We start from the raw sequence: 21,022 nt of genomic DNA on the forward strand, positions 1-21,022 counted from the left end.
AGCAGATGCAGTGACAGACTGAAGCAGTAGTGTATATCAGCACTTTTGTTTTTGTCTTGTTATGCCCTCAGGCATTTCCTTCCTTTTCCATGTCTGTAATAGTCCCTTCTGTCTTTCACTGTTCCCATTCCCTTAACTGTGTCATCTTATTCCCCACACCCACCCCCGAACACACACATGCACGGACTCACACACACACACACAATGAAATGTATCTAATCTTATTCCACCTCCTCAGACAGTAGTGACCGTAAAAGGAGGAGCCAACATACTTACAGGCAGCACGGTCACCATCTTCTTTAGCATTCTGATTATCTGGAGGAGACGACAACGAAGATACTTCACAAACGCATCCATTAGATTGTTCTCAAAACACAGCACTATCCGACAGTCTTGTTTTTATGTCGCTTATTGTTTTTATGTCGTCTTGTCTGTGAGCTGAATACAGGGCAGAGGAGAAAGTCTCGCTTGACACCACCCATTGGGTACAGACGTCTATTCCACGTTGGTTCAATGTCATTTCATTGCGATTACGTGGTAACAACATTGATTCAACCAGTGTGTGCCCAGTGGGCAGTTTCTTGTTTCTGTACCACTCTGAGAAGTCTGGAAACTGCTTAGAGGAGCTTGAGAGATAGGAAAGAGTTGTTATATTACAGGCAGACAAGTCTCAAGTGACACATTTGTATGTTGCTCGAAATTGCATCTAGTCTAGTTCGAGGGATGAAGTGAATACAGGAGCAGGGAGAGAGTTGTAATACAGGCTGGCAGTGAACTTACTTGTCACCAGTGTTTGTGTTCTGCAGAAGCCCAAAAGATGCCTTACCTCACTTAAGCCTTGAGCATTTAGCAATGCCCTAACAGATGCCAGACAGACAGTCAGCACTTACTAATACCCTACAGTACTTCACCTGACCTGAAACTGACAGAGAGAGAGAGAGCTCTGTCCAGGTGTTCGTGGGTGGATGGGTGGGTGGGTGGAGTGTGTCTGGGTGGAGTGTGTCTGTGTGTGTGTTTGTTGTTTGAATGCGTTTGTTGGTGCATGTGTACCCTGTTACCTGATAGTGCTGAAATGCTTACCCTCCTGTTCTACCTCCACCTCTTTTTAATACAGTTTTTTTTATAGGTCATTTTGCTGCTTGCTTGAGTAATTGGAGATGGAAGGGTTCCATGCGATCATGGCTCTTTATAAAACTGTGTTGTTGCCCTGAATTCATTTTGGACTTGGGGATTGTGAAGAGACCCCTGGTGGCATGTCTTGTGGGGTAGGTATGGGTGTCGGTGATTCATGTTATTTGGTTAAGCAGACAATCTGGAGTTTTCATAACAGCAACACTGTATTTCTCCTAGAAACTAGAAGACGAGTAGTTAATCTCCCGTCAATCCTCAACCAGGAAAGAGTGGCGTATTATAATTGATAGAATAATGTTATACTTAGGAGTTTAGCTTCCTCACCTTGCTCAATGAGCAATGTCGGAGTGGCATTGACTAAAATACAGTAGAATGGAATACAGTATATACATATGAGATGAGTAAAGCAGTATATAAACATTATTAAAGTGATCAGTGATTCTATGTATATAGGGCAGCAGCCTCTAAAGTGTAGGGTTGAGTAGCTGGATGTTACCCGGCTAGTGGTGGCTGTTTAACAGTGTGAATGCCTTGAGAGAGAAGCTGTTTTTCAGTCTCTCGGTCCCAGCATTGATGTACCTGTACTGACCTCGCCTTCTGGATGGTGGCGGGGGGAACAGGCCGTGGCTTGGTTGGTTGATGTCCTTGATGATCTTTTTGGCCTTCCTGTTACATCGGGTGCTGTAGGTGTCCAGGAGGGCAGGCAGTGTGCCCAAGTGTACCCCAGTTCAGGGTAGTAGCCAGTCCTCACTACAAGCCCTCTGCCTCAGTACTGCATGTCCCATTCCTCTCAAGCTTCAGGTGACTCTTCAATTGATGTTTTCAAAAGATCAGGAACCAGCAGCCTGGTGAAACAACAACAACAACAACAACAACAACAACAACAACAACAAAATGTCCAGATTCGACATTCTAACAAAAACAATTAGCCAGCGAGCCAAGCCAAAAAGAGTTGACCTGCCAGTCCATCTGCAAATCTATGGGTCAAAACCACCAGAACTATGCAATAAAACTCAATGTTATTAAAAACATAACTGCTGATTTTAAAAAACAACATTTTAAAAAAACATACAAATAATTGTATATGTACATATTTACAGGAGCTCTCTGCTTAGGCTGCTGCTAGGGTGCCTTGGCAGCAACAACAACTTTTTAACTGTAACATTTTCAAACTGTTGTGCAAGGATTGGCAATCTACCTGTTTTTATATCAGCTTGTTGCGCTCAGAAGGGAGGAAATATTTGAGGTGTGTCCATTAAACAAAGTGCTAATTTCAGGTAGCGCTGGTAGGGATTGTTAAAACCAACCTAAAGCTGGTTTTGGCAGTAATAAGGTTGGTTATGGCATGAATCTTGACAGCGGAAACGCCAGCCGTGACGCACACTTACCATATGCGCATGGAACAAGAGTAATTTAATCTTGCTTACTGACTATGGCTGAGCATGGACATGCCAAACATAGTGCAATTTACAGTAGGCCAAGCCCCCATATCAGTGTGAATGGTATGTATACACTGAGAGTACAAAACCTTTGAAAGTTGGTCTTTGGTTTGATGATCATGCGGTGAGCTATGCATGCCTAGTTTGCAAAAGCCTCGCTTGGTGACGCGGCATAGCCATACCCATTGCCACCTGTTAAGGAGCAGTCCAAGAGGATCGAGCATGTTTTGCAAGAAACACTATGCTGACATGCCTCTGACACATTACAAGGTATCCCGGTTAACTGGGACACACTCTCATCCTATCAAGGGTAATGCCCTATGCTTTTTCTCTCTCCTATGCCTGACACCCCCAATCTAAGCAGAGCAAAGTAACAGGTTTATCCCTCGTCGTCAAGCCCCTCCATAACCAGGGACAGCCTGGTTAGCAGAGATCACTGTCTTTATAACCAGGCCTGTAGCCACCATTACACAGGGACCTGCTGACCTAAACATACGGAGAGATTTGACAGCCTAACCCAGTAGCATGTGGGAGGATAAATCTGAAATGCAACAAGCCGGCCACTCTGTTAAGATCCAGAGTGCCAGTGTCCCTCCTACACACGAAACAGGCAATGCGTTTTTGGGGAAGTGGTGTGACCTACACAGATGCTCTGCACCCAAGGATTATATGCCTCATTGCAGGACTTTTTGGGGACAAAGGGACAATCTCCAAAGGTCCAGTCAACGACAGTTGCACAGTAGGGTACTGTAACAGTATAACTTTAGACCGTCCCCTCGCCCATACCCGGGCGCGAACCAGGGACCCTCTGCACACATCAACAACAGTCACCCACGAAGCATCGTTACCCATCGCTCCACAAAAGCCGCGGCCCTTGCAGAGCAAGGGGAACTACTACTTCAAGGTCTCAGAGCAAGTGACATCACCGATTGAAACGCTATTTAGCGCGAACACCGCTAACTAAGCTAGCCCTTTCACATCCGTTACACTAGCACCCTCTGTGTAAAGTACTTAAGTAGAAATACTTTAAAATACCGTTGCTTTTTTGTGGTATCTGCACTTTACCATTTCTATTTTTGACAACTTTTACTTCACTACATTGCTAAAGAAAATAGTGTACTTTTTACTCAATGCATTTTACCTGACACCCAAAACTACTCATTTAGATTTTCAATGGGACAGGAATATTGTGAAATTCACACACTTATCAAGAGAACAACCCTGATCATCCCTACTGCCTCTGATCTTGTAGACTCACTAAACACAAATGCTTGGTTTGTTTTATGTCTGAGTGTTGGAGTGTCCCCCTGCCTGTCGATTAAATAGATGCTAGATTAAAACGGTGCTGTCTGGTTTGTCTCCATAAGTACAACCAGAGTGGACACCTTGGCCCTGTGGATCCTGGCCCGTGGAAAGCACCATGAGAACAATTTATTTTAATGTGAGCAGCCATTGTTGCAACGGTAACTGATGAGGTGGAATCCACTTTTTGTATAATCGTTTTCTTAGCAGCTGTGGTTCCTGCCAACCACACTCTCCGTTGGCGGAGTGCAAATCAGTCATTACAAAGCAACATCACTATTGGATCTAATTGCATTAGTTTATAAGTACAGAGATCACATCCTTGACTTTCCCCCAGAATTCAACCCCCCCCCGCCCTCCCTTTCCCCCCCCCCCCCCCCCCCCCCCCCCTCCCTTTCCCCCCCCCCCCCCCCCCCCCCCCCCCCCCCCCCCCCCCCTCCCTTTTGAGGGTGTACGTCGCTTACGCAGAACCGGTCTTTAAGCATTTAGCCCCGTCACTGGGACATGTCTATTGTGCTTGAGACTTTCTCACGGCGGCCCCTTGAGCCACTGGAAAGCTAAGCGATGTAATGCTTCTCTGAAAACGTATTGTATTGGGGCCCATGTATCTAGATTTGTATCGAATCGTCTTCATAGGGAAAGATGCACATCCCTAACGACTGTCTTGAGATGGTGGAGGCTAATTGTTTTGGAAAATACACTGAGTCTACAAAACATCAGTAACAACTTCCTAATATTGAGTTGCACCTCTTTTTGCTCTCAGAACAGCCTCAATTCGTCGGGGCGTGGTCTCAACAAAGTGTCGAAGCGTTCCACAAGGATTCTGGCCCATGTTGATGCCAATGCTTCCCACAGTTGTGACAAGTTGGCTGGGTGTCCTTCGGGTGGTGGACAGTAGCAGTGTTTGGGTGAAATCAATGGGGAAGCCAAGCCAGGCAAAACATTTTTTTACAACCAATTTTGCGATAATTGTTTTGTTTTCTCCATAACCCGTTAGAAATGCATTTATATGGCACCGTGATAGCCAATTTAATGCCGGTAAGCCATAGCCTACATTGTTTCACAGACAGTTCCAAAGTACAAGTGTCACACAGTGGCAGAATAAATTCAACCACATCAAATATAATGTTATTTGTCACATGCGCCGAATACAACAGTACAGTACAGTGAAATGCTTACTTACAAGCCCTTAACCAACAATGCTTTAAGAAGGTTTAAGAAAATGCATAAAAATGAGTGTTAAGTAAAAAATAGATAAGTAGAAAATATAAAATAAAAATAACAAATGATTACACAACAGCAGTAAAATAACAGTAGCGAGGCTGTATACAGGGGGTACCGGTACAGAGTCAATGTGTGGGGGCACCGGTTGTCGAGGTAATTGAGGTAATATGTAGGTGTAGTTAAAGTGACTGCATAGATTATCAACAGAGAGTAGTAGCAGCGTAAAAGAGGGGTCTGGGTAGCCCTTTGATTAGCTGTTCAGGAGCCTTATGGCTTGGGGGTAGAAGCTGTTAAGAAACCTTTTGGACCTAGAGTTGGCACTCCGGAACCGCTTGCCGTGCGGTAGCAGAGAGAACAGTCTGTGACTAGGGTGGCTGGAGTCTTTGACAATTTTTAGGGCCTTCCTCACGGCCTGGTATAGAGGTCCTGGATGGCAGGAAGCTTGGCCTCAGCTATGTACTGGGCTGTACACGCTACCCTCTGTAGTGCCTTGCGGTCGGAAGCCGAACAGTTGCCATACCAGGCAGTGATGCAACCAGTGATGCTCTCGATGGTGCAGCTGTATAACTTTTTGAGGATCTGAGGACCCCACATACATTTGCGTTTCATCCCAGTTAAAACTGGAGAGCAACATGTGTCCTGTTTTAAATCCACAAAGAGAATATTGCATGCAACAAACAGTGACCCACACAGAATGGTCAGATGCAAGTTAAAGTTAGTTGGCACAGCTAATTTCACCATTGGTTTACTCAATTTATAATAACACCCTTACTAAAAATGTTTCAGAAGCAGCCAGATTAAAAAGGCCTAATGGGAAATACAACTGCAATGCACTTCCCTCCCTCCCTCCCTCCCTCCCTCCCTCCCACCTTCCCAGTACAGAACAGTATAACAATATGTTATCTGTGTTATTTCTATGGGGTCACAGGTGCTAAAAAAATGCTCTGAGTGGCCACCATCAGCTGGTAGTCCTGCTGACTGTCCAGACTCACACGGCCCTGACTGTCACTCCACACATCCTGGAGCAACACAGAGAGTGCGAGAGATGCGTACACACACATGCACGTGCACAAACACACCTGCATGAACACACACACACTCACAAGATGATGGTCAGATACCAGGTCCATTTTGTATGTTTCAGCACTATGGACAGCAGCCCACATGCTGGACAATTGCAATTCAAGAACCCCAGAGAAAAATGTACACTGTGGAAACATCTCATAGCCAAGTAAGTATTTACAAAACATGTGTGATGTCATTCTGTGGATGCCTAACCCTACGTTCAGGTGAGCAGGCAAGATGCATATCCCAGGAGCCAATCGTAACCACTGAGTCCATCTCCTCCAATCACGTTGTCCGCATGTAACATGCCCTGAAATAGAACCCTCCACCCAAGACCAGTTTTCTCTTCTTGTATGATTGCTCTGGGAAGAGTAAAGACTCCAAAAAAAGCCACGCATTTAGTAAAAAGCCCAAATTAACCAGGGACGCTCCATGTGTCAGAGTTAGTTAGGCTCTGTGCACCTCAGTCTCCATTTTGGAGCGGTTTCATTGTGCTGTTGTGACCACAGTGGTCCCAGGCTTTTAACAGATGTTCAGAGTTCTCTCTCTCGCCTTCTCATCCCTCACTCTCTCCCCTCATCCGTCCCTGTTGGACCTCCTCCCTGGAACAGGGATCAGAGGGGCCATTCAACATTCGTTTGGATAGAAGGCGCAGCTAAGTAGCAGCTCCTCACAGAGAGGCAGGCCCGGGACGGGTTCAGGCAGAGGCAGGAGGAGTGAAAAGGGATGTATAATGTATGTGTGCTGCCCTGCGATGGTTTAGAATAAACCACCAGATCCACTCACTGAGATAAAGATGAAGCGAGAGAGAGAGAGAGAGGAGGGGGGTTGGGCTGGCACACCGTTGTGACCTTTCTGCTCCCAACCAAGAGAGGGGGAAGGGGGTGGAGGAGGGGTGGAAAGAGTGATGATGGTGGTCTGGAGGGAGGAGGGAGAGAGGAGTAAGGAGAGCGAGAGAGAGGAAAGGAGCTGAGAGGGAGGGCGGGAGAGAGAGAGAGGGAGTGTGCAGAGAATGATTGAGGTGGTCTGGAGTTGAGAAAGAGAGCCATGTCAGCCTGACCGAGCTGTAGATGGACGGACGGTGAAGTGTAAGGGATGAAGGGAGGGATGGGAAAAGAGATGGAGGGAGATGGAGGCTGGGAGAAGTGTTGTGTGGCCGAGTGTTTTGGGATCATTCCTATAATCAGACTCCAGTCCTCACATGGAAAGTGAGAGACATTCTTTTGAGAGCATTGCAAAATGTAACTGATGTGACATGTTTATTTTGAGAAAATCCGATTTTCCCCATGTTCATATCTGATGAGTCACAAGATGATTAGCTAACATTTGGATGATCATATGTTTGTAATAGTTTATTAAGTATACAGTATTTCTGGTCATTTGTTTTTGAACTTGGCATCGTCATGTTTCATCACACAACATCTTTTTGTCCATATGCATCTATCTAATCTTGTGAAAAATTCCCCACTTTAGGATGATCACAATAAAGGCACGTCCTGCCTGACTCTCTACCATCAGAATGAACCACCTCTACATACAGGCAAGCAATACAGCGGGTACCAGCTACAATATGGCAGATTTGCTTTTTCCTCGTTCAAGCTTGTTCTGGGCGCAGCTTTCCAACCAGTCACATTTGTTCTGCCTCTCGGGGCAGAGCTGAACTCAGAGCAAGATTGACCTTATGCAGAAATCGAACCCGTAACCTTAGTCAGCATCACACTCTCTAACTACCAGAAACCTGGTGAAAAGTAGTGCACCCCATAGGAAATAGGGTTTGGGATACAAAGTAGGACTAGTGCCCTTCCTTACCCCAAAGTAGAACTAGTGGCCATCATCCTACAGGACCACTACGTCAGCGTTGGTGACATCCCCAGGACCAGGCTGTGTTTCATCTCACTGCACCGCACCTCCAGGTACAGCTCCTGGAGGGGGTAGGAGATGTTCCTGGACAGGTGGTGTCCACAGGGGTCGAGGGGTAGGTCAGCAGCAGGGGGGTTGGAGGTGGGGGTGGATCCTCCCCAGGAGGGGCTGGTAGCAGGATCTACCTGGTAGGAGGTTACGTCCTGCAGACACAGGTCCTTGTCGAGGAGACGCACAACCTGGGACACACGATACTCTGGATTGGTTGCTTGGTGAGTTGGTTAGTCGGTCGGTTGGCCGGTGTGTCAGTAGGTTGGTCTGTTTAAGGGTAACTCCATCTTCCTCTTCTCTACCTTTATCTCCTCATTCAAAGGACGGTCTGCTTTGTTATACGGACTGTCAATGCGGAAGTATTCCTCTTCCTCTTGTCGGTCTTCTGTTGTTCTTACACGTTCAGTCCATTACAGGTGTCTGTTTTTTTTCACCATTTCTCCAGGCGGTGTCTAATGCCAAAGTCTCAGTCTTTCACAGTATCCTGTCGTCTTAGTTCATTTTTCTAAGCAGTCTTTCTCTCTTGATTTGAATTTTATCGAAAACCGGGGCGCCAACTCTTTCTTTTTCTCTGACCCGTCTCCTCTTGGTTGTTGTTTCTCCTTCGGAATGTGACTGTCTCTGGGTCCCGACTCGTCCCTCTCTCTACTCTTAAAAGGCGATCCCATGTGACCTCCGACTCTTTATTTGGCTGAATGACGTTATGTTTGTTGAGCAAAATGTGATTTGTTTTCTTTAAGCCCTCGGGTCAAGCACGATTCTCGACATCTGCCAGTCCGTAATTGATCCTAATAGACCATGGACATAATCAATGGCAATCCAGTTGGACAAACTGAGTTTTATTGCCTATCCAAACTCCGCTGGTTTTGGCCTTGTGGGCCAATTGGGGATGTTTGGCTGGATTATAGGGTTGAAACGCTGTATCAATAAAATCACCTGGGAGTACGAACAGCAGAGTGCAGAGTTTTCCTTTTCATTGTTCATGAGTTCACCTACAGTATAACTCCATCACCTGCGAAAAGGTACGTATGTGTGTGCGTATAGCTTTTGTACAAGTCTGGCACTGAATCTCTGACCTTCAGTCACTGTCTGTCTGTGATCACAACATGTACATGGGCCAGCTAGGAGTTCTTCCTGACCGCATGACTGGACCAGGCAAAACTCTCGGACCTTGTGCCATGACGACTGCTTTGAGATTATGATTTCATGCAACGCAAAAATCTGTTTTAGTCTGGTTTTGGTTTGTTGTGACGTGAAATCAAGCCTTTCTCCATGCAAGCCAGACACTCAATGATTAACTCCAGTTCGGACATATAAAGTAAGTACAGTGCCTTGCGAAAGTATTCGGCCCCCTTGAACTTTGCGACCTTTTGCCACATTTCAGGCTTCAAACATAAAGATATAAAACTGTATTTTTTTGTGAAGAATCAACAACAAGTGGGACACAATCATGAAGTGGAACGACATTTATTGGATATTTCAAACTTTTTTAACAAATCAAAAACTGAAAAATTGGGCGTGCAAAATTATTCAGCCCCCTTAAGTTAATACTTTGTAGCGCCAACTTTTGCTGCGATTACAGCTGTAAGTCGCTTGGGGTATGTCTCTATCAGTTTTGCACATCGAGAGACTGACATTTTTTCCCATTCCTCCTTGCAAAACAGCTCGAGCTCAGTGAGGTTGGATGGAGAGCATTTGTGAACAGCAGTTTTCAGTTCTTTCCACAGATTCTCGATTGGATTCAGGTCTGGACTTTGACTTGGCCATTCTAACACCTGGATATGTTTATTTTTGAACCATTCCATTGTAGATTTTGCTTTATGTTTTGGATCATTGTCTTGTTGAAAGACAAATCTCCGTCCCAGTCTCAGGTCTTTTGCAGACTCCATCAGGTTTTCTTCCAGAATGGTCCTGTATTTGGCTCCATCCATCTTCCCATCAATTTTAACCATCTTCCCTGTCCCTGCTGAAGAAAAGCAGGCCCAAACCATGATGCTGCCACCACCATGTTTGACAGTGGGGATGGTGTGTTCAGCTGTGTTGCTTTTACGCCAAACATAACGTTTTGCATTGTTGCCAAAAAGTTCAATTTTGGTTTCATCTGACCAGAGCACCTTCTTCCACATGTTTGGTGTGTCTCCCAGGTGGCTTGTGGCAAACTTTAAACTACACTTTTTATGGATATCTTTAAGAAATGGCTTTCTTCTTGCCACTCTTCCATAAAGGCCAGATTTGTGCAATATACGACTGATTGTTGTCCTATGGACAGAGTCTCCCACCTCAGCTGTAGATCTCTGCAGTTCATCCAGAGTGATCATGGGCCTCTTGGCTGCATCTCTGATCAGTCTTATCCTTGTATGAGCTGAAAGTTTAGAGGGACGGCCAGGTCTTGGTAGATTTGCAGTGGTCTGATACTCCTTCCATTTCAATATTATCGCTTGCACAGTGCTCCTTGGGATGTTTAAAGCAAGAGGAAATCTTTTTGTATCCAAATCCGGCTTTAAACTTCTTCACAACAGTATCTCGGACCTGCCTGGTGTGTTCCTTGTTCTTCATGATGCTCTCTGCGCTTTTAACGGACCTCTGAGACTATCACAGTGCAGGTGCATTTATACGGAGACTTGATTACACACAGGTGGATTGTATTTATCATCATTAGTCATTTAGGTCAATATTGGATCATTCAGAGATCCTCACTGAACTTCTGGAGAGAGTTTGCTGCACTGAAAGTAAAGGGGCTGAATAATTTTGCACGCCCAATTTTTCAGTTTTTGATTTGTTAAAAAAGTTTGAAATATCCAATAAATGTCGTTCCACTTCATGATTGTGTCCCACTTGTTGTTGATTCTTCACAAAAAAATACAGTTTTATATCTTTATGTTTGAAGCCTGAAATGTGGCAAAAGGTCGCAAAGTTCAAGGGGGCCGAATACTTTGCAAGGCACTGTAGCTTAGAAATCCAGGTGTTTTAATCGGCGTATGCTTACTTTGATTATGACCTTACGCCGATTTTTAAGATAAGCAGAGTACGGTGTTTACGTGACTAATGTAAATAATCTGCCTACTGCCATAATCCGTTTAATAGTGGAAACCTTAGTGTGCATGGAAATGTATGAGTACATTTTAATGAACATGCCAGATGTAGTCCTTGTAGGGGGATAGAGTCATTACTTTTGTCTGGAGTAAGACAAAAAAGATCTGTAATGAAAATAGAGTGTGTGTGTGTGTGCTAGATAGAAGTACACACACACATCTAGCTATTTGTCCTAGTTGCTGAAACCTCACCAGGTGTCAGTTTTCTAGGAACAATCACCTTTCACCTGGCTTTGGAGGAAGCTAATTCAAACAGCAGGACGCACAATGTCTTTGAGGTAAAACAACATTAACTCCACTATTGTCCTGCTTTTCTGTGTCTCTCTCTCTTTCTATCTCTCTCTCGCTCGCGTAACACACCATTAACCCCAAAATTGTCCTTCCCATTCCTCCAGGGTTGAAGGAAGCAACAATCAGAACGCTATCAAATGTGTTTCTCTACATCAAGAAACACGGACACCTTCTTGTTTGCTGAAAAGGTTAGCCTTAGCCCCCTCGGCCATCAGGGTTTGAAGGTTGAGGGTGTGAGCAAGGGAGGGATGAAGGGATGGAGGCAGGGGGAGGTTATGAGTGGAGCTAATAGCCTCACACACACACTCAGCTAGAGAGGCAGCATGAGTAACGTAATGAGGGCCCAGTCCCTGAGGCCAGGGGTCTGCTGGGATTGATGCCCTCTCACTTTGTGAGATGTGACTATGCACCAGGCACACATGCACTGTATTGACTGTCTGACACTGTGTTTATTATCTTAATCCCTTACTGATGCTCCACTGATGCAGCTGCAATACAAAATGCATGCCACAAAGGAAGCTGTGAACTAAAGACGAGAGGGAGAGTGGGACTCCCATATCTACTGTGTGAAATACCACAGTGAGAAAAGGGCAACACCAGTGAAGAACTATTTGCACATCGTTACAACACTGTATGTAGACATAATATGACATTTTAAATGTCTTTATTCTTTTGGAACATCTGTGAGCATAATGTTCTCTGTTAATTTATATTGTTTATTCCACTCTTCTTTATTATCCACTTCACTTGGGAGAGAGAGTCACTCACTCCTGGAACATCCCAGCATACTGTTCTCTTTTCAGACAGGACTGCATAGGAGAGGATAAAGCAGGCTATGACAGGACGGGACAGGACACTTTCTTACTGGTCTGGACATGGGTATCAGGATAAGGTAAGACCCAGATGCAGACCGTTTTGAAGTAACAATGTTAATTACAGCAACAGAGGCAAAGGTGCAGGGCGGCAGGCAGAGTGGTCAGGATGGCGAGTTCAGGGTCAAGACAGGCAAGGGTTAAAAACCAGGAGGGTGGGAAAAGACAGGAGCTGACAGGAAAAACGCTGGTTGGCTTGACAAACAAGACGAACTGGCAACGGACAAACAGAGAACACAGGTATAAATACACAGGAGATAATGGGGAAGATGGGCGACACCTGGAGGGGGGTGGAGACAATCACAAAGATCGGTGAAACAGATCAGGGCATGACAATGGGACAATAACATAATATAGAATAGCACAGTGTATATTAGGAACTAAAGTCGAATATAGTTCAGTATAGAATAGATACAATTTTTGCCATTATTGTAGCATGAATTATAAACAGTATATGTGGCTGTAAGAAACACTGTCACAGTCAATATAGAGATATTGACCTCACGTGACTGCCAGCTGTGGTTCTGCTCCCTCATTGGGCAACGTGTAGGAGGCCTGGGACCATAGAGGTTAACAATTACCACAGGCTGTATCCCAAATGGCACTCTTCCCTGCACTATGTAGTGCACTACTTTAGACCGATATACCCGATAGGCCCTGGTCAAAAGTAGTGCACGACATAGGGAATAGGGTGCCATTTGGGGGGGGCGGGGGGGGGGGGGTACGACATAGAGGTTAATTAACATCCAGTACCATAAAGCAGTCCTAGAGGGGCCTGTGGGTTGTCTCTGTCTGTGTGGAAGGGCGAACTGTAGTAACAGAACAGAATAAAATAACCTCCCTTCTGTCTCCCTCCATCTATGAATAATAAAGAGCCTTGTCACTACAACACAGCCCAATCTCAGCCTCCCTCCTGTAATATTTGGAGGTTGAATAATTAATGCAATAAAAATAACTTTCTTCCCTCTGAGATGAGCTCTGGGGGTGAGGAAGTGAGGTGGTGGGGGGGGGGGGGGGGGGGGGGGGTGGTGGTGTCTGTGATCGTCATCTAATTAATGTTTTCTACCAGTCTCGTTTGCTTTCTCCATATTTTTCCGATCCTTCTTTGCTATCCAAATCGTCTCATATTATTGTACAGGTTGTCTATATCGGGAAAGATGATACCTAGTCAGCTGCACAACTGAATACATTCAACCAAAATGTGTCTTCCACATTTAACCCAACCCCTCTGAATCAGAGAGATGTGGTAGCCAAATTCCAAAGCAATTATAATTACTGTAAACAGATTTGTGGGGCGAAGAGATTTTAGAGAATCCATGCATCTTTTACAAATGCATATTCCTGTCTTTCAATGAAAACCCCTATTTTTGTGATCAATATTTTTTTCAATTTAAATGTTCAGGGAATACAGACAGTAAGGAATTAGACAGCAATGTCTTATACCCCCCTCTACCTCCCCCCAACTTCCCGTCACCAACCATCCTTTATACAAATGGCGTTCCTAACTACCTGCTTCCCCAGTGGGGCTCAGCACCCGCTTAATAGACATATTGCGGTCTTTCAACGTTACAATTTGTAATAGGTTATGTACATCTGATCTGCCATCTCAGCAGTACCCAACAATACCCTAACTGCCCAGTGGGGCTCAGCACCCGCTAAGTAGCCCAGTCACTGATCATTACCATTCTGGCTGAAACAGCTAGGCCCACCACTGCTTGTTTTGGCCCCCAGACACACGTTGGTTGGTTGGTTGGGCTGGATGCGTTCTTTGTGTCCCAGTCTGCTCTCTCTGTTTTCACTCTTCTGCTCTAGCTCTCTCTTTCTGTATGGGTTCTCTAGCGCTATGCTCTCTCTCTCTCTCTGTCTGCAATCTCTCTTCTCTCTCTTCTCTCTCTCTGCTTTCTCTCTCTCTGCCCTCCCCTCACACGTTGCTCTTCGGTTACACTTTATAATAACTGTTATGAATAAGCCATTATAAATGCTTATTAGTACATGTACATGTTTTATGCATTATTGTAAACGTTATAGGCTATAATTCATTAGGAATTGTAAGGCTTATGACACTTAAATGTTTGTAGCTGCTGTCCAGGTGCTGAAACATACAAACTTCAATCAGTTGTGTGTGTGTCACATGTTGATGGGGCTGCTGTGAGAAATGTCAGAAATATAGAAACAGACTGTTAATACCTACCAAAGTGTACAGAAACTTGCCATGCCAGTAGCCTAGTCTTAGCCTGGTTGCCAGTCTGTTAGCTAACATTCCACTCCTTGTACTCCATGTCATGTGCCAAAGGAAACAGACTGGCAACCTGGCTAGTCTAGCCTATTACATTGCAGTGGTTCATAACCGCTTTATGAAAAGTGGGCAATTCAACTGATGAGTAGATCTTCTTATATAGTCATCCCATCGAAGATGAGAATGACAGAAGAGGTGGCAAATCTAACTCTCACCACGTCGACATCTTTCCGAAGGCTGAATCTCGAGAGTCGATTTCTTAAGGACTCAACTTGCCACAGTCTTACCATTTCCATACTCTAAATGGACATGTGGGCATAGGAGGACCGCTGATTTAAGGACTACTGCTCTCTGATCATCCGCGGTTTATCGGATTCAGCAGTGAGATTTCGTGTTTCGTTTGTTTGTTCTGTCTCCATCTCAACGCCTTCGATTGGAACACCCCCAACGCCGATCATTTTAATGCCTACTAATCTTAATTTGATCTGCGAGCGCAAGAAAATAGGCTACAAAGCCAGGCTACAACGCGCAGTACACGACAATCAAAAACATTTGAGCGACTACCCCGCAGAAGAATCTGACCGAGTGTCAGCAATACGGGCTACAGTAGCTGGCTGCCTGGATTTACCAACTGCAGCTACAAGCGCCCGTGCCCATATTACCAGTTAAGCCAAGACTTGTAGGGGAAAAAAATAACAGATTCAAATCCTTGACTGTTATTGCTCAAAGAAGCTCCGAAGACTGGAAATCTGACCCCTTTTAATGGTGAATAACAGCTTCGTGATATGGAGCTGTCGTGTTTTCCCCACATGACCGTTACACTTGCTGTCCTTATATGCGTTATCGGTGTAGGGACGGTATTTTGAAGATACCAGGCACAATAGCCTACAACCTATGAAACTTCATCCAAGTGGACGCTGATGGTGCACGACTGCCTTATAAAAACACAGTTTGTCGACTCTTTTGATGTAGGTTATTTTGAGATTATCATAAGCAGCTTTGGAGACGTTTTAGATTTTTTGCGTTACATATGCATTGAAAGGAGCCTGGAATTGGCCTTAGGACTTTTCTATCGCGAAATGAATGAGGATATAAGAGGAGAGCTACACACGCAAAACAAATAAGCAACGTGAAAATAACTAAAGGACAACAGCGATTTAAACGTGGTAGCTTGTGTGGACTCCACACTATTTATTTTGAGGTATTAGGATTTTTATTGAGTTTTTATTTCGTTGTGATTTTTGTAGACATTATCAACTCATTTTTTACTTCTTCAATCCTTTCCATAGTTCGTATGACATAGTTCTTCATGTAACGGTTTTGTGGACTGGTCACTTTGCTGGAAGGAAAGAGGTCATCATAACTGTTTTGGTTTACACTGAAGCAGTGGCAAGAAGCTAATCAGTATCACCCGAGGCTGCCCCGCGACCATTCGGTGTTTAATGTGCCAGCCTCACTGATGGTCGGAATAGAGCTCTCACGAGCCATCAACAACTCAGATGCGACCCGGTACATTTCAAATATCTGCAAAGGTAAGGTGTTAGCCTAACCATAGCTCCAGCAGCATGTTTTTGCCTAGAACGTGTGTCCTGATTGTTTCCTCCTGAAGTAGCTGTTGTTAGTTGTATAATTTCTCGACATTAGCATGACTAAACTTTATCTTTCTCGAATCAAGCTAAAAATGTAGTGTAGTTTTATGTTATTGGGTGACGCTAAAATCAGGTGTACCCATGCTTTGTTGTTCTTTGGGTTGACATTTAGAGTAATTGTTGGCTATTTATTATCTCCCGAAATACACTGTTACACATTTTCATACAACGAATTATGCCACAGGCCTACGATCAAACAATCACAAGTTGGAATAATTGAAGTCTTGGGTGTTCGAGTTTCCTCTCTCCCCAGTAGCGTTTAGGCTGCTGTCCATGGTGCTGAAGTGCACAAACTTGTATCTAGCGTCGAGCTCCCTACTCTCTTTCTCTCTCTCTCTCTGTGTGTGTGTGTGTACACGCTAGTTAAGCAGGGAGAGTTCAGAGTTTAAGCGGTTTTGTAGAATGTACCCAACTGTTTAGGGCTGGCTACTGACAAAACTTAAGTAGTATGATCAAACCAGACTCAAATGTCCTCCTCCTCCTTGTGTGCTTGTCTCTGTCTCACTGCTGCTCTCCTCTCCACAAAATAGTCTGTATCTGATGCTGTGTTATGATGCAGCCCTTATGTGACAGTGGAACCGCCTGCAGAGAGGCGGTCTACACCAGTCTACAGCAGGCAGGGGAGGAAGGCTATGGAGACAAGACTACAGCAAGCTGGGCTAGGGAAGCCATAGACAAGAGAGTGGCTGGAATGGACGTTCCCATTGTATTTCTATGTTGTAAGGGGGGTCTGTGCCAGCATGGACACCATGCTAAAGCAGGCTAAAGCAGGCATGGGGCCTAAAGCTGTGGAGGCCATAGAAATGATATCACTAGAACTGACATTCCCTATCAAGTTGACTTTCAGTGATGCTTGGACTGGCTTCTATAATGGTGACAGGCCGGGCCTGCACCAGCAGGGTTTCCATGGTACATCAGGCAGAGGAAGTCTGATGAAGGTTATGGAGGCAGTGTCTGCATTATACCTTGAACCCAGAACCTTGTTGTGTGTATGTGTGTAACAGTCTGTCATGAGAGCCCCAGCATGGTCACAATGTATGTGAAGGACAGCAGGCAGGGGGCGATTAGGCAGGGTCTGCAACAGTCACCAGCAGTGATGTCATATGTCATCCCTGATGCTGTGTCTCTCTGAGTGGAGAGGGAGGAGGGGCAGAATCTGTTATCCCCAGTGGTGACTCGTTCTGTGACCCTTCCAACACCCTTGGCCCCCTGGTAACACAGCAATGAGTGACTGTTTTCCTGCCTCCCTCCCTGCCTGCCTGTCTCCCTGCCTCCCTCGCTCCCTGCCTGCTTCTCTGCCTGCCTATGTCCCTTCCTGCCTGATTCCCTCACTGCCTGCGTGCCTGCCCCCCTCCATCCCTCCCTCCTTGCCTGCCTGCCTTCTGGTCTCGTACTCCCTTACTACTGATTGGGAAGGCTGACTGAATTGGGGGAAGGGCATATTCTCAATGATAATGTTAAACACTTCCCCGTCCCTATTGTCTCCATCTCCCATCCCCCTCACACAGTGACACCTTTACACATTGCGCACACACACTAATGAACAGAGCCGTCTTCATTGCAAGAGTGATTGCGATAAATACAAGCCCATTCCAAAGGGTCATCCCAGCAAGGGGGTAGGAGGAGGACACTGAGGAAGAAACGGTCCAGATCTGTGTGTTTTCATTCCTCCCCAAAGACTACTCGTATCTGTAGTTATGCTGTCCACGTGGTGACAAGACAGTCCATTGGGATTTTCACATATTCTTATGTTTTCATACATATCACTTGTAGGCTGGGGCTGCCTGCATTCTTACACCACATACAGTAAATTCCATACAAGTCTATAGTAGGCTGGATCTACCTTACAAGGCCTGTACATGCATGTTCATCAAGGGAATAATCAAGATTGGGCAGCACAGAACCATTGCCTCTAGAGTCTCTTGTGACAAACTTAACCAGCATGCACAGCAAGTGAGTTTTGATTCTGAGTGCCAAGATTATTAACTCTGTTGTACCAGCCCAGTCTCTGTCATGTGATGTGTGTGTGGTGTCACCCTTTGCTCTCGCTAGTGGGAACCATGCTTTACTCTCTGCTCCATTGTCACGTCCTCTTAATGCTGTCTTTGACTCCCATCTAAGCCCAGTAGGTTGAGAGAGCAGAGCAGCACACACATGTGATACCCTATATTATATCCCCACTCCCATTTTCACAAGTCCCCTGACACCACGACACCCTCCACCCAATCCCCACAGTTGGGGAAATAAGAAACACACACACACACACACACATGTAACAGTACAAATTTTGACCGTCCCCTCGCCCATACCCGGGCGCGAACTAGGAACCTTCTGCACACATCAACAGTCACCCTCGAAGCATCGTTACCCATCGCTCCACAAAAGCCGCGGCCCTTGCAGAGCAAGGGGAACTACTACTTCAAGGTCTCAGAGCAAGTGACGTCACTGATTGAAACGCTATTTAGCGCCCACGCTAACTAAGCTAGCCGTTTCACATCCGTTACACTCACCCCCCTTTTGACCTTCCTCCTTTTTCCGCAGCAACCAGTAATCCGGGTCAACAGCATCAATGTAACAGTACAAATTTTGACCGTCCCCTCGCCCATACCCGGGCGCGAACTAGGAACCTTCTGCACACATCAACAGTCACCCTCGAAGCATCGTTACCCATCGCTCCACAAAAGCCGCGGCCCTTGCAGAGCAAGGGGAACTACTACTTCAAGGTCTCAGAGCAAGTGACGTCACTGATTGAAACGCTATTTAGCGCCCACGCTAACTAAGCTAGCCGTTTCACATCCGTTACACACACACACACACACGTAAACACATACACAGGAGAAACACACACACACAGAAGAAACACATACACGCACATGTAAACACACACACACACACACACAGATTGAGAGAGGAGAGTGCAGTAGTAACCCCTTGAGCTACGCCATTACAGTTGTTTTCAATCACTTTGGACTTTGGTGCATTTTTTCAGATGTAAGTGGTATATTTAAAAAAAACTCTAGACTAATAACACGTAATGCCCCCTGTTTTATACTCAGAACATTTGATATTGTGTTCATTGGAGTTAAACACATCTTTCACCCCTGAGTCATTCATGCAAAATCAAAGTTGTCTGAGGAATGCCATGAGAACATTTAGTTTAGTCACCAATACATCAGATAGGCTCACCATTTAGTCATTTTAACTAACCATTTATTCTAACAGGGAAAATAATGCATTTTGAAGTGTTGATGAGAAGGAATAGTAGATTATAAATATCATTTCCATACCGTATTTGGATATAACTTGACATGCAGAATTTGTTTTTGCAAACCATATTTTTCGTCTTACAATTTCAGTATCCTTATACCAGCGGTTCCCAAACTAGGGCTTGTGACCCCATGTGGGGTAGCCTGATATGAAAATGTTGTCGCGGGAGAATTTCAAAAAGCCTGGTGAAGAAATCTATACAGATCTTTATTTCATTTGATCAATAAAATATTCAAATTTTATATTTTATTTTTTATATTATTATTTATATTTATTATTTATTTTTTACATTTTTATATTTTATAATCTCGTTTTTGTACCTCAAAATCATTGTAATGTGGTTGACCTTAAAAAAATCGAAATGAAAAATGTTTCTAAAATTATTTTTAAAAGATCAAATTCAAACAATGAGAGAGAGCGCCCTTAGATCGTGGGAAAAGGCTGCGCTTGACCATTGCATTTGAGTCACGGTGAATGGCTAGGCCCGCTATGCTTCTGCAAAATACACCGCCCACTATAGGCTAGTGGGATAGAATGGTGGGCTTTTGCGCATATGGGGCTCCATCTATGGTGGGACGGCAGGTAGGCCTCCGCACTCTGGTTATTGTGTCTCCCTCTGCCATATGGACGCATTGTATGATATACAGAGAGCAACTGGCAGCAAAAGAGCTGAGCGCAGAACTCTGAGATATACTGCAGCAGGTAACTTCGATTTAAAATCACATCCAGTACGCCCACGCCTGTTCGCATTACTGTGTGGAGATATGGAACAATTTACTGTTTCACACCGAGGCTTGGTGGTTATCAGTGGAATGTTGTAAAGATTTTTGTAATTGACGGAGGAATTGTCATCCGCAATGAATGTACTTTTTTTTTTAACGTAAACTTTCTGTGTGAGGGAAATAAAATGTGTCTCCTTGCCTACATAACAGATATAGGCTATTTGGAGAACAAACTGAACACAAACATGCAGGGGAACTTCAAAAACATTCTACTGATGAGTGGATTCAGAGGAAAGACACACACGCACGAAGAAACATATACACACACACACCACAGTCTCCCAGCAGCAGCCATCATGCTCCCAGCCTCCCAGCATGCTACACATGTCCCCTCCCTCCACTCACCCCCTCCCCCCACCTCCTCCGGCCCCTCCTCCACTACCATCATCATGTAGCCCTGGCCTCAGCTTCAGTCACAGGGTGCTTAGAGACCTGGTTGCCATGCCTCCTTCAGCAGGGCCATGACCGAACAACATGAAAGGCTGCATCTGAAATGCCACCCTATTACAATACAGTGCATTATTTTTGACTGGGCTCTGGTCCAAGATTGTGCACTAAAGAATAGGGTGCCATTTTGGAAGACATCAAAGTCTCCACATTAGACTCACCAGCCCATAAAGAAAGGGCCTTTGGAAATTAATTCAATGGATATCAAGGCACTGGGATGTAATGTTCCCCGGTCTGTGTTATAACCCCGAATGTCACATGGTCTGTGATGTGTTTGTCGTACAGGACGAAGTACATACAGGGCATTTCTCAAG

General features: G+C 45.0%; 1 protein-coding gene across 1 annotated transcript in view; it reads left to right on the forward strand.

The window, feature by feature from the left end:
• Positions 1–14,584: 14,584 nt before the first annotated feature.
• The window catches only part of fam163ba (family with sequence similarity 163 member B, genome duplicate a), a 44,770-nt gene continuing 38,332 nt past the window's right edge, over positions 14,585–21,022 (forward strand). Inside the window, exon 1 of the mRNA XM_021603102.2 lies at positions 14,585–16,095. The gene's annotated coding sequence lies outside the window, so the exon portion shown is untranslated. The remainder of the gene's footprint in view (positions 16,096–21,022) is intronic.

The sequence above is a fragment of the Oncorhynchus mykiss genome, chromosome 5, assembly GCF_013265735.2.
Source record: "Oncorhynchus mykiss isolate Arlee chromosome 5, USDA_OmykA_1.1, whole genome shotgun sequence".
Taxonomy (NCBI): domain Eukaryota; kingdom Metazoa; phylum Chordata; class Actinopteri; order Salmoniformes; family Salmonidae; genus Oncorhynchus; species Oncorhynchus mykiss.